This window comes from Poecilia reticulata, linkage group LG7 (assembly GCF_000633615.1).
Source record: "Poecilia reticulata strain Guanapo linkage group LG7, Guppy_female_1.0+MT, whole genome shotgun sequence".
NCBI classification, from domain to species: domain Eukaryota; kingdom Metazoa; phylum Chordata; class Actinopteri; order Cyprinodontiformes; family Poeciliidae; genus Poecilia; species Poecilia reticulata.
Genome location: NC_024337.1, coordinates 18853837 through 18863311, shown reverse-complemented (window position 1 = coordinate 18863311; position 9475 = coordinate 18853837). Strand labels below are relative to the sequence as shown.

Sequence of the window (9475 nt, the reverse complement as noted above, 5' to 3'; positions counted from 1 at the left end):
TATATATATATTTGTCACCCTTTAATCTGATAACTCTGAATTAAATCCAGTTTATCAATTTGTCTTATGAAGCCACTAAGTTATTAAATAAAGTCCACTTTTGACTTATTTAATCTCTGTACAGCTGTTTGCTAAAGACGTTGGAGATTTGTTAGAACACATTAATAAGCAAGGAGCTTACTATATAGGTCAGGGATAAAGTTGTGGAGATATTCAAAGCAAAGTGAGGTTATAAAACAATATTTTAAGACTTTTACATCTCCCTGGACAAAGTTCAGTCTGTCATACAAGACTTGGGACACAGCTGTAAACCCACCAAGACCCGGCCGTCCGCCGAAGGTGAAAACACAGGCAATGTGAGCATTATCTGAGAAGCACCTAGGAGCTCTGTGGTATCTCTTGAGAAGCTGCAGAGCTCAGGTTGAAGAATAAGTCAACAGTGAAGAGTGGTAAGTAGAAAGCCATTATTGTAAAAAAGCTGTCAGGTTTGCCAGGAGCCATGGAGGGACTACAGCAAAAGTGTAAAAGAAGATTCTCTGGTCTGAAAACACCGTGTTCTGGTTGACATGCAAATGCTATGTGTGTCCAAAACCTGAGCATACACACAGAAACATGATGTTGGATTCATTGTGGGATGTGGGACTCTTTCTTATCAGAAGAGATAGGAAAGCTTGAAGAGTTAATCGGAAAATTCAGCTGCAAAAGAGTCAAACCTGGTCTGGAAGTTTGCCATCCAGTTGGGCAACAAATCCTAAATATGCAGCTAAATCATATTTGTGTTCGAATGAGCCAGTCAAAGTCCAAACCTAAATCTAATTGGCATTCTAAAGCAAGGAGTTGATGTTCACATTTTTCCTGCTCTTTTTGCCAAAGAAGAACTAGTAAAAGATTCACTTCCTAAATGTGCAAAGCGGGTAGAGACATATCCCCAAAAGGATACCAGCTTCCTCTGCAGCTGTATTTGCAGGAAAAGGTGAATCTACAAAGTATTAACTGAGGAGGAACTGAATACAAATTGGCATGGCATGTCTTTCAGAATTTTATTGATTTGGAAAAAAAAAAGCAACCAAAAAGAAAAAACAAAATCCCGTTTGTACCACTTCACAGTGTACACTACTTTGTGGGAAAATCCTCAGTGACTGATATCATGGATTAAGATTGTGACATGAATAAAATTGGGAAACCATAATGATTGCTTTTGCATGGCCCTCTATTAGTTAATCAAAACTGGATGGATATTAATCCATAAATAACTTTTTTTTCTTGTGCTTTAGAGGAAGACATTGTCATTTTTGCATAATAAAATAATAAGAATTCATGGATAGGAAAAAAAAAATCACTTTTCTTTTGTGAAAATGACTCCCAATCACTATGTTTCTTTATTCATTCATCTCATTATAATATGAAATGAAAGTATGTTTCAAACCTGTCTTGATTAAGATCTTATTATAACACATTCTGGTCATAGCTTCATGTCATGTTTCAAACATAGAGGCCTTCTCCCTGACAGGTTTCAAACATGACCTATGAGCACAACGTAGGAAACCAGGGACTTTCTGCCAAACTGTAGTTTCATACAGTTTGAGTAGCACCTTACATAATGATGGTTCAAAAATAGTATTTTATTTAAAAAAACAAGATAAAGACTAACTTTAAAGTGTATAATCGAGCATCTAGCACTGATGTAGCTGTAGAAATCCTGATAAAATTACACAGATTTCGTTGTATACACCAGAGAAATTATTTCTGTACTTTCCTCTCTCTCTCTCTCTCTCTCTCTCTCTCTCTCAGACAGATCCCTGTAGCATGCTGAAAGTAAGAAAACATGAATAGATGCGTTGAGTGCGGAGGGAAAAAAAAATCCATTGACAGAAGGAAAGGTCTGCTTCGGGGTTATTAGAAATATTAACACTGGAGCCTCCACACAATTATCACCAAACTACTGGTTGTGTCCTGAAGGATCAGAAGCCTGGACCAAACGGACGCGACCCAACTGCAACCGCCAGCCTCTCCCACCCACCGCTCTCAGACTCTCCACAGATGAGAGTTGTGCGGTAAAGGACCATCTGACAATTACACCCGTCAGCGTGACACAAGATCAAGGAGGCTGCAGAGAGCAGGAGCACTGAGAGGGGGGAAGGATCTGGTATATTGCCAGCAAAGTGATTTGAAGTTATGTTTGACAATGAGCTGTGGGTTTGTGAAATGCGTCATGCCTGGATTTGCATATCACTTTACGACATTTGAATATTTTAGTTTGCTATGTCCTCTCGAAGCAGAGTTGTTTCTCTTGAGCAAAAAAAAAAAAAAAAAAAAAGAAATCATCTCAGCACTCAGCCTTTAAGTGACACCCTGCTGTATTTAAAAAGTAAACGGCACCAAATCACTGGAGATGATCTGATAGATATCTGGAGCTGCTGGTACTTTGTGTTTACTGGAGGCGTTCCGTGAACGATGCTCTGGTGCAATCTGATTGAGATGACACAAACAGACACTATTTCCCCGTTAAAACCCAGAGCCTCCAGCTGGTTCTAGGTTATATAAACTCAGAAATTYATTGTCATGGAGGTCAGTTRTACATTGTGAACGATGCCATTGAAGATGCCTCCTTTATACTTTTGAAAGTCCTTTCACTGTGTTTACAGTTGCAAATCTTTTCCTGCACCTCTCTGTTTACTGTGCATCWAGACAAGGGAAGATTTACAAAATAGTTGAACCTCAGTCAGGTTATAGAGGGAGCCTCTGTGAACGGCAATGTGTTAGTCCTTTGACTGATTTTCAGTTGGACTTTGATGTTTAAATCTAAATCACCTATGGTTATTTGGCGACATGTTGGAAGGTGAAGCTTCCTTCAGAAGTCTCTGTTTAAAATGGTTCAGAATTTTGCAGAATTTCTCTACGTCTGTTTTCCCCATTAACTCTGACCAGCTTCCTTGTCACTGCCTTCCCAGACATGTTTCAGATTTATGAATGGACTTGTTAAGGGTGATGCTCTGTGTTGGTTTTCTAGTGCTTTGCATGTAGGCAGAATGTTCAGTTTTGGTTTCCTCAGACCAGAGCTTCTTTGTCTTTGCCTCCTAATCGCATTCCTTCAACAATGGTCTTCTTCTGGTCACTTGGGCAAAGAGTTCAGGATATTTTTTATAATCCTGATTTAAACTTTTTCACAACTTTATTCCTAACTTTGGTGCCTCTTGATATTCATKCTGTTGCTTGTCACTTTTTTCCTAACAAAGTTCTGAGGCCTTCACTGGACAGCTGGATTTAGGCTGAGATTAAATCACACACAGTGGGACTTTATTAACTAATGAMATGACCTCTGGGTTTTTTACAGGCATTAGAATAAAGTGCATACAAATACATTCCACAGGTTTGATTTTTYGTTTTTTAAATTTCAGACCTGCAACAAGACAAGTAACCATATTTACTTTYCTTTCATCTCACTTTGTGTTCAAMATGTATGAATACCRAGATTCAAATAAAACACTCTGGAGTAATTTACATTTCGCATAAAATAAATACAACTTTCAGCTCTTTCTCAGAGGGAAATCGACCTGAACTTATTTCCATCAAATTTCGACAAGTCTGACAGACATACTTGAAATGATTGTTATCTGTTTACCCATCAAATCTAATGGAAGAAAACCTTGTTGTTTTCCCTGTATTTATGCTTCTCTAGTAAATATTTTACTCAATGTGCCTCCCATATGTTATATAAAGAGGTGTTAACAAGCCTGGCCTTTTCTATTTATTCTTGGGAGACCTCCCTGTTTCAATATTAACCAACTCACTGTTGCTTCACTTGAATCAACGAGGACAAATATTWGCCTTTTTTTTATTCAAGCTGCGTTTGTCTTCTTTCCTTTTAARRAAAAATATGCCCAAGTACAAGTCATATTTCTTAGTGGCAATAAATGCTAATTGGAGTCGGGTGTTCATTGTTGTGATTACAAAAGTGGGGATGCGTGAAATTTCATTTAGAATTGTTCACCACCGTGGAGATTCCCGTGGAGATGATTCTGCAGTCTCTTGTTAAAGCACAGTCATAAATGAATGTCAGATAAAGTCATAAAGTAGCTTCTGTTTGAAAAGAGGGAGACAAAAAGAGGCACATTTTGTGTGCAGCAGCATTTTTCAGACATGGTTAATAAGGTTTTCTGACCAGAATTGACACATCAAGGGAGCAAAAGAATATAAAAATATTGCTTATTTGCGTTACCTCTTTATATATAGTGCATTTAATTTAAAGGATTATTTCTGTTTTAAGGAGTTTTTACTGAATTTKATGAAAGTTTAAAATTTTTATCTGGTATGGTGAACAAAGACTGTCTGACAATCTGTAAAAAAAAAGAACTTTTTAACTTTACCCAAGATTGAAACAATTTATGTTGATCATGCCTGGGAGTTACGGTTACATTTTTGCATGCTCGTCTTTGTCAAGAGGTTTGGATCTGCTTTGGGTCTTTCTTGTTTTGGTCCAGGCATCCGGGTGTGTGTGTGTGTGTGTTGGGGTGTGTGCGTGTGTGTGTGTGTGAGGCAGAAGAAGGAGGGGAACATCCAGACCTCCATTCACACATGAACCKTCGCTGTTTYGTGAGTCACAGKGAGCTCATGCCAGATAATTAACACAGCCTCACATAACCTTCTTCGTAGTAAATCATTTGTCATGCCCTTTGCTAAGGTAGTTGGATYGTCACAAAGTTCATTGCATTTAACTCTGGATTCACTGTTCCACTTGGGCAGGTTTTCAGTGCATCTGCAGGGACTGGTTAAAATTCTGTTCGTGTTAAAATAATCAACAAGTACTAATTAGCATTACTAAAGCGAGAGCTTTTAATAAAAGTGTCAGTAAGATGGGGTTGGCGGGGGTTAARAATATATWAAAAAAATAAATACAAATTTCAACGCAAGGTTGGAAAGACGGGATTAATAATTATTTGCTTTTGGCCATGTGTGTGTGACGTTTTACCTGTGTTTCCGAAAACATCAACGGCCCTGTCAGGTGAAATTGAAATTTTTCTGATCTTGAAGTCGGTGTGCTGGGATGTGCCACGCTGTCTGATGCGCTCAACAAAAGGGCATGTCGGCACAGCATTAACCGTAATGTGCTAGTGGAAGCAGTGGGGCATCATTTGAAAACAACAGCCCACAGGGGTTTGTTCTTCTTAATGCATCGCCTTAATTGCATAAGACAGCCCCAGATTCCTTCTTTGATCTATTAAAAACACACTACTCAACAGAATTAACTTGCATTGCTTGTTGCTAGCAAACAGAGCAAAGAACGTGGGATACTCTATATTTGGAAATCATCACCTCTGAAGAATATATTAAAATCAAATAAAAATGCAAATCAGTGAGGTATTTTCAAGCCGGCAGGTGCGTTTGGTACCTTCGCACAAAGGCAATGCAACACTGATTAGCACTCTTCAAGTTCACCCATGATTTCAGCCCGCAAGTGCAACACGCTTCATGCTCCAAGAGCCCGTCATTGCCTTCTGAATATTTCAGAGGAAAAGGAAGAATAACATGGATAGATTTGAATGCTTTCTTCAGGTGTGGGCTGGAACCATGCAAGGGAATAATTGTTTTCTGTATTTCCATTTCTCCTATTATCAGGGACAATGAGCAACGTCGRCCTGCCAAACAGCAAACACCTTCGGGGTGTGTTCGGGTGTGTGCTTGCGTTGCCTCTAGGAAGCCACATTGTGACTGACAGAGAACAAGGGTCACRCACAAATTGTCATTCATAAGGTCACAGGTCACAAAAAAGCAAAAGGTCACAAGTGGAACTGCTCTGATTTTGTTGGCACACTCCCTCCTGCCTCTTCATTACTCTGAGCATGAAAACAGACACTGTCAGCGAGAACGGTGAACACCACCACGCCTCGCTCATTTTCAGCTCAGGCTGAGGGAGAAAAGTCGTGACTTTGTGCTTTATGTGGCGGCTATTCTGTCATGTGTGGCATTGATTTTTCGATTGTTGGCTTGTGAAAAATAAATTTCAGAGAAAAATGAATGCTTTGCTGTGTGTACTGATGCTGCCCGTGTCTATCATGMTGCATGTTTTGGTTTTAATAGATACAAAAGGTCCATGGAGAATTGTTTAAAACTTTGTTTGTGTTTTCTTCCATTACAATGGCAAACYATGATGTATTATATTCAGATTTTCTTGTAATAGACCCACACAATACGGTAAAATGAAAAGATATTTACATCCTTACTTATGTCTTCTATTTGTGCATTTTGTGATTCAATGATATTTTGATATTAGAAAAAGGTAACCACTGTAGTGATACAGTGATTTTATATATTAACTGAAAAAAAGTCACCCAAACTAGGCCGGCTTTATGTAAAAATGTCATTGCCTCCCTTGTTAAATCATGAATTAACCATGATTAACTAAATTTCTTTAATTAATTTCACAACTACACACAGACATGATTACTGTCAAACCCCCGGAGTAAAAGGAAAATCACTTAAAACCTCTTAAGCCCCAGTTTAAGTGCCTGGGTGGGATGTGATAAAACTTATATCTTTGGGATCTATGAAGCCTCTACTTTCAGCAGAAATGCAGGTTGTGTGTGTAGGAGCTGCTGGCAGACTGAGGCCGAGTTTTACTTTCTGATTCAGCTGTTTGAATTAAGGGTGCTGAATCCATTATTATTTGTACAGTTTTTAAAGCCATGCATTATTTTCCGTTGTGTGTTATGTGCTTCTTTGTTTAGTCTATCACAAAAGARTTCCTCAAGTTTGCAGCAGAGTCTCAAAATGAACAACATACAATCTGAAACTAATACAACAGAATAAAGACAAAAATCCCTGCACAAAGATGAAAAAATACAATTCACAAATATGTAGAGATTAAAGCAAAAAGAGGCGCACAATTGAAAAACAAAACACCAATTATAAGATGTGAAACAAACAATAAAGGGATTAAAAATATAATGTCCCAGAAGTAGAGAAATGGGAGACAAACATTGAAAGAAACAAAAAATAAACCACAGAGACAGTTAAGATTTAACAATTTACTACAAGGTGTGCAGTTGTTGACTAAAAAACAAGCCGTGTTTCCAGGATTAGTTATTGTGTGTCTGTTTCTGTCAAGGTGTCTCAGACCTCAGCAGGTTGAGTGGGAGGCATTTTACAAGCCTATGCCCAAAGGCTCGTTGTATCATCATTTATTCATGTCTACTTCCCAGAAATAAAAAAAAAAAAAAACAGAGTAGCACAATGACTGTATCTTGTGTGTAAATGACTTCCGGTCATATTTCAACTAATTACTACACACTTCCCAGAAAAGTAATAAAATATTGACCCTTTGCGCATGATGTCACGCTCTTCAGGAAAAGCCCCACTCCACCATGGCGGATGTCCAAACAGCCTACGTGTGTATTAGCCTGTCAAAAAAACAGACTGTTGGTCGCGTAACATTGCTTTTATTTAGTTGTTTTCACTGTAAAAATGTGCACAAATGTGCAAGGATGCAAACACAACCCCTCATCTTATTGCATATCTTCTGTTGATGGTGATGAATAGCAGCCGTCAGTGTATTCATGGATTTGTAGCTAACACTTTTTACAAGGTAAGAAGATTAACATTAATAGACGTCATAAGTAATTAAGATTAGTAAGATGCAATCAAATATTGCATTATGGGGAAGRTACACATTGGAATAATTATTAACCATGTAGATAACGCCCCACTGTCATGTACTCTACTATGTACAAAATAAACCCTGGGAAGTATTTATATATTTTAGGACTGCTCCAGTGTAGGGGAAAATACTGCTTATAAATCACCGGTGTGCTATTTCCTTAACTCAAAAGTAAAATCCATATCAGTATTGTTGAAAACAACTTGGAAAGAAAATCTGAGTTGCTCTGTTGACGTCCCTCACTTCATCATGACATGTCACCCAATCACCTTAGCAGGACCAACAGCCTGCTGAGGCCCATTCAACCCTTAGTCCAAGAAACTTGACAAGAACAAAATGTAAACAGACAAACCAGGACATGCTGAAGACTGTAGGCATTCGGCTAAAACTTTATTTAGCATTAGCAGTTAACAGCTGTAGGCAGAGGGCTACTTGCAATGTTTACATGCACAGTTAAAAAACTCCTAAGCCCAGTTACATTTAAAACTCTGTATTATTCAACGGTGTAAATATCCCCATTTTAAGGAGATTTCCTTCTGCTTTGTCATTTGTGAGTCTGTGACATTGGGTCTAGAAAGTAAAAAAAAATTCACACAATAGCACGTAATCCGGTTTAAAAAGAAAATAACTTCAAAACTGATGAGTCTTAACAGAAGCATAATATAGCAATAAATGGAACATTTCCTATGGACAATACCATGTTCTCTCTGCTTTGGCAGACTGTCAGCACATTCTGAGACCTTTCTATCTAATATTATCTCACCCCACAGCCCTACTCACACCTAAGGTCAATAAAGTGTCAGCAATTCATCTGACGAGAACATGTAGACTCTGCACAGAAAATCTGAGGTGAGGTTTGAGCCCATTATTGTCTGGCTGTAAGAAAGCAGCAMTAAATTAGGTTCAGAGTCATATTTTCTTCATGAGACAAAGATTTCAGCCATATTCCAGATATATATTATCATGGTCTGTGCGTTGTAGGTTTTGTTTTCCTGTCAATCTAATTTCCATGAATGGATATTTCATTGTATCTTTGTTTTCTTTGTTAGGTTTACATTTAAATATGTCTTTCTTTGTGAGTCAGTATGTATATTTTCTGTTTCTTTTCATTTCTTAAATTAGTGGCGATCTCAAGTGGTTCTGCTTTCTGTTCTCTGCACAAGACTTTGTTTAGTAATGGTGCAGTGATACGTTTAACTCACAAGAGATGATGCACAGCACACCGTATTTTCCGCATTATAAGGCGCACCTAAAAACCTTCAATTTCCTCAAAAGCCAACAGTGCGCCTTATAATCCGATGAGCTTTATATATGGACCAATATTGAGCCACAACAGGTCTAGCAACTATGGTAAGCAGCCGCCGACTTCATTTTCCCCGGTAGAAGGAGAAGTGCACGGTGCATGCTGGGATAGTTGTCAAAAAACTGGTTTGTTAATAAAGTTTGACTGATCTATCTACCTGCAGGTCATTTAGCGCCACGTTCTCCATGAACATGTGCGCGAACGGAGGAGGGTGACCATCGTCCGGCCACGCCCCGGCCCAGTCGCGGAAGGCTCTCCTCGCCGACTGAAGTCGGACTGTTTTGTTGGCATTCTTTATGTCAACAAATTGACTTTATCCATCCGCGGTGCTTCGACTAGGGTTACCAAGGGACCAGCCCCTATACATTTAAAGCCAGGAGGGGGGAAGAGAGACAGAGACTGCGGCGGCAGCGTGTCGGTTGGTCTGTGTTACCCAGAAAGCAGTTGGGCACAATATCGCAAGACCAACACCGTGAGTGAAACAACGACTGGGGCAGCCTACTATATAAAGCACTCTG

The 9475-nt window shown here is 38.8% G+C and overlaps 1 protein-coding gene across 2 annotated transcripts in view; it reads right to left on the bottom strand.

The window, feature by feature from the left end:
- Positions 1 to 9475, bottom strand: part of LOC103467667 (protein FAM19A1-like) — a 36839-nt gene that overhangs the window by 5932 nt on the left and 21432 nt on the right. The gene's annotated exons all lie outside the window — the stretch shown is intronic.